Source organism: Conger conger, chromosome 1 (assembly GCF_963514075.1).
Source record: "Conger conger chromosome 1, fConCon1.1, whole genome shotgun sequence".
Classification (NCBI taxonomy): domain Eukaryota; kingdom Metazoa; phylum Chordata; class Actinopteri; order Anguilliformes; family Congridae; genus Conger; species Conger conger.
In genome coordinates this window covers 87222357-87227760 of record NC_083760.1, presented here as the reverse complement: position 1 = coordinate 87227760, position 5404 = coordinate 87222357, and positions in this window count along the sequence as shown.

Genomic DNA, 5404 nt, shown 5'->3' with positions numbered 1-5404 from the left:
CGCGGAGAGTCGAGATCCGTTCTGTACGGCCCACAGTGCTTACCGAAGCAACATTAACCCTGTTTTTAAAAAACATCGCAGACTGAACTTTTTAAAAACTGTTAATCACTCTCAGGTGATCTGGGACCCACGGCTCAAACCCAGGGGTATTTTTGGAGGACATATTAACATCCGTCGCCTCACCCCAAAGGCTGAACAAGTGCATCATCTTCTTAGTAACTCTAACTTAGATTTTCTATGCCTGTCAGAGTCGTGGTTACATAGCAACTCTCCATCTGCTGCATTACATGTACCAGGCTATAACACCTTTAGACAGGACAGATCTAAGGGAAGAGGGGGTGGGGTCATGATCTATATCAAAGACCATATCAACTGTCATCAAATATGCTGGCCTTTTAATCATGATTTAGAATGTATTGGACTGAATATAATGCTCTCACCTGAAATGTCCTTTGTGCTCATTGTTGTATATCGTCCACCTTCTTCCAATAATGATTTTTACATCACATTTAAAAAGCTGCTTCAAGCATGTGATTTTAAAACTGAGGTAATACTACTTGGTGATCTGAATTGTAACTGGCTAGATAAGACTAATAGGAAAGCCCTTAAGCAGGTCACAGATAGTTTGGATTTTACGCAACTGATGGAAGGACCAACTAGAATAACTGCATCCTCCCAGACACAGATAGACTTAATATTCAGCAACAAGCCTGAAAGAATTGTTAAGACATTCAATTTTATTACTGGACTGTCCAACCATAATTTGAAATTAATGTCAAGAAAACTCACAAAGAAGCGCTTTCATCATTCTCATAAACCTGTGGAGCAACTTAGGATTCCAAAAAATGAAATGGTCAATTTTGAAAGAGCAGTTCAGCAGACTGATTGGAAAAATATACTTACTGGGACCAACGTAGAAGCAGATTGCAAAACGCTTACAACCAAGTTACATAGTTTAGTTGAGGAGTTCACTAGAAAAGTGAAAGGAAAGAAAAAAAACAATGCACTTCCTTGGCTCAATACTGAAATATTGAACCTGATGAAGGAAAGAGACTCTGCATTGAAAAGAGCTCTGAAGACTAAATTAAATAGTGATAGGCAGAGGTTCACCTCATTACGTAACAAAGTAACCAAAGCAATCAGAAAGGCCAAAGCCAACTTTTTTTATAACAATTATCAATGAGGCAAAGGGTAACACAAAGCTGATCTGGGAACAGATTAAGAATGTAATGGGGATCAACCACAGGCCTAGGAACCAGTTAGAGCTGAAACTGAATGGTAAGCTAATGCAAGACCCAGCACAAATAGCTGTAGCCTTTAATAAATATTTTATCAATTCTGTAGCCAAAATCGCACAGAATTTCCCCTTAACAACAGAAAATATTATTAAGGTTGACGAAAGCAAGCCTTCCTTCAGCATTCAACCCATCTCTGAACTTAAGACTCAAGCAATCATTAATTCTCTTAGAACCTCAACGGCGAAGGATATATATGGTATGGATTCTATAATGCTTAAATCTCTGAAAGAATACATAGTCCCCCCTATCACACAAACTATTAACCTGTCAGTATTACAGGGGACATTCCCAAGTACCTGGAAGAGTGCAATTGTATCTCCCATATTCAAGTCAGATGATCCCCAGAACATATGCAACTATCGCCCAATCAGCATTTTACCTGTGATTTCCAAGGTTGCTGAGAAGTGGGTATCAGAGCAGCTTGTTTCTTTCTTAAATAATGGTCCATTTAATCTCCATCCCATGCAGTTTGGCTTCAGGGCCCATCACTCCACTGAAACAGCTAACTGTTTCTTCTTAGAGAAGGTCCGTGCAATGGTCGACAAAGGAGGTGTTGTCGGTGCTGTGTTCTTAGACTTTCGCAAAGCTTTCGACACAGTCAACCATAAGGTCCTTATTGCCAAACTGTCTGCTTTTAACTTCTCCTCGTTAGCACTCAAATGGATTGAGTCATACCTAACTGGTAGAAGCCAACATGTTTCTGTGAACAACCACCGTTCATCAGCTCTTAACCTATGCACCGGTGTACCTCAAGGATCAATACTTGGCCCGCTTCTGTTTAGCCTATATATTAATGATCTGCCATCTGTCTGCCCTGATGTTGAAACACAATTATATGCAGATGACACTGTAATATATGTGCATGCCAAGACCAAACATCTGGCTGCTGCCAAACTCATCACAGCTATGGATCAGATCACAAATTGGCTGAACCGTTCATGCCTTCAACTTAACGTAAATAAAACTGTAGGAATGTTTTTCACTAAAAGACAATGTAACACTGTGTCCAATATATCAATCTCAGGTAAAAATATTAGCATTGTGCCACAATTTAAATATCTGGGTATCATTATTGACTCCAATCTGTCATTCAAAGCACACATTAAGAAAGTATGCCAAAGAGTCAAGTTTAGCCTAACTAATTTTAAATACATCAGAAATGTAATGCCTTTTAATGCTGCCAAATTAAACATGAACGCCATGATTATGTCACATCTGACATACTGTTTGACAAGTTGGGGACAAACTAACAGCTCGTCACTCAAACCACTAGCAATTCTCTACAAGCAAACCCTTAAAGTCCTGGACCAGAAGCCTAACAGCTCTCATCATTGTATCATCCTAAATAACCGTAAACTTCTGAGCTGGGAAGATGTGATCAAATACAAAAACATCTGCCTGGTCTACAAAGTCTTACATAACACTGCTCCTCCTCCTCTTAACTCAATCATAATCCAATGTAACAATAGCAGTCAGATCACCAGAAGCACCACACGAGGCGACTTCTTAGTCCCATTTAGGAAAAGTACATTTGGTCAATTATCATTCTCTGTTATAGCAATACAAAACTGGAACTCAATACCTACCTACATAAAAAATATACATACATACTCCACCTTTACAACACACCTTAAAACATGGCTTTGCGATAACTACAACTGCATACATTAATCTCTGTCAGATGTGACGTGTGTTATGTACACCTCCATCTTTGCTACCCACCTGCATATGTCTGTGTGTGTTTCAATGTCTGGATGCTACTGTGCCTGTATGCTGCTGTGTCTGTATGCTACTATGTCTGTATGCTATTATGTCTGTATGTTGCTGTGTCTGTATGTCTGCTATGACTATTTGCTCTTCCCTTGTCCCCTTGTACTGTTTTATCTCATGTACTGCATTGATGTTGCTGCCATTTGTGCTTGCATGTCTTGTCTCCCCGCATGTTTGTGCTTGCTCCAATTGTGCTTGATATGTTTGTATGTCTTGCTCCATTTGTTTGTGCTTGCTGCAACTGTAATTTTATTATTTTTTTAACTAATGTATTTTAGGGAGCCTATTGTCAACTGGCCGGGGACTACAGCTGGAAATTAGTCATGTAGGCTAAAGCTGCTCCATTTACTGTTTACAGTTAATTAATGGGGACTGTCCACGACATTATAAACAAATACATTCAAATTCAAACTTAGACACCTATTGAAGGAAAATGTACTCTTATAATCCCAGGAATTTCAAACAATTAAAACAATTTCTGCCTTCATTTACTTTTATATGAAAACTAGTTCTAAGGAACTTGACTGACACTAAATGTATCATACGAGATTGGAACCTGAGAACAACTGACTGAGGTGGAATATTGACTGAAACCTTGAGCAACACATAAGTGATTAATTTGATAGCACTTAAGAAAATAAATTACAAACAATGCACAGAATTTATTGCTTAATACACTCTTTCCCCACTCACTCTCTCCCCACTCACTTGTCAAAAATCCATTATGTACAATGTTTCAGCATTGCAACCCTGTCATTTCCCCCTACGTCCACGTAGTGGCAAGTGGCCAGTTTAGAATCTGAGACCAAAAAAATGAAATATTGACTGACGCCTTGAGCGACACGTAAGTGTTTTATCTGACAGTACTTAAGAAACTAAATGACCAACCATGTATAGTATTTCCTCTTGCTTAATAAACACTCCCCCAGGCAGATTGTACCTACTCTGCTGCTCACAGGAGAGTAACAGCGCCACCTCCTGGTGAAGAGGATGAATTTAACAGGGCTTCAGATTAGTAATGAACTAACCGCATCCAGCAGTGCTTCTCAAACTCAGTCCCATGGGACCACTGTGGATGAAGGTTTTTGTTCCAACCAAAATTGTTTAAAACTATTAGTTTTCATGTTTTGAGGAATTATTTACCCAAAGAAGCCATTTTGTCAGAAATAGCTATGCATGCCATGAAGAAAAAAGTCCAATATTCACATTGTGCTACATTGCACTGATTACATGAAGTGAGGAAATAAAAATGAAACTGAAACATTTCACTTTCTTGTCATTTTGGCAGACGCTTTTAATCCAACATGATTTACAAGTGCATAGGTTCTTCCACAAGTTGAAAGCATCAAATCCATCCATCCATCCATCCATCCATTATCTGAACCCGCTTATCCTGATCAGGGTCGCAGGGGGCTGGAGCCTATCCCAGCATACATTGGGCGAAAGGCAGGAATACACCCTGGACAGGTCGCCAGTCCATCGCAGGGCACACACACCACTCACTCACACACTCACACACTCATACACTCATACCTACGGGCAATTTAGACTCTCCAATCAGCCTAACGTGCATGTCTTTGGACTGTGGGAGGAAACCGGAGTACCCGGAGGAAACCCACGCAGACACGGGGAGAACATGCAAACTCCGCACAGAGAGGCCCCGGCCGACGGGGATTCGAACCCAGGACCTCCTTGCTGTGAGGCGGCAGTGATCTGCTGGATATGCTGCCTGGAGACAGGAAAGCAGAGGGAGGGTCACTCAAACTCAGGATCTACAATGGCTTTCAGGCCCACAGCTATGGTCACCACAACAAACATTCTCATCCTTTGCTGCAGGAACGACATGGCTCAGGCAGTAAGAGCAGTCGTCTGGCAGGCGGAGGGTTGCCGGTTCGATCCCCCGCCTGGGCTGTGTCGAAGTGTCCCTGAGCAAGACACCCAACCCCCAAATTCTCCTGATGACGTGGTTGGTGCCTTGCATGGCAGCCAATCACCGTAAGTGTGTGTATGAATGGGTCAATGAGAAGCATCAATTGTACAGCGCTTTGGATAAAGGCGCTATATAAATGCCAACCATTTAGAATTTACTGCAAAGGCAGTCAATATGTTACATTTTTAATGGAAGTTTTTTCCCTTTTGCATAATTGATATATATCCATTGGAGCAACAGGGACAGCTGATGGTTTCATGCCTTTTACACGCTTACACACTTCCTGTTTGCGGGGTTGGTGGTGTTGTGTGTCATTGACGTATATATGTCTATGGTTGTGTGTTCCATATGTGTTTTCCATATAATATTTTGGGTGTATTTTTGTCCAGAGATTAATAAAAGTACT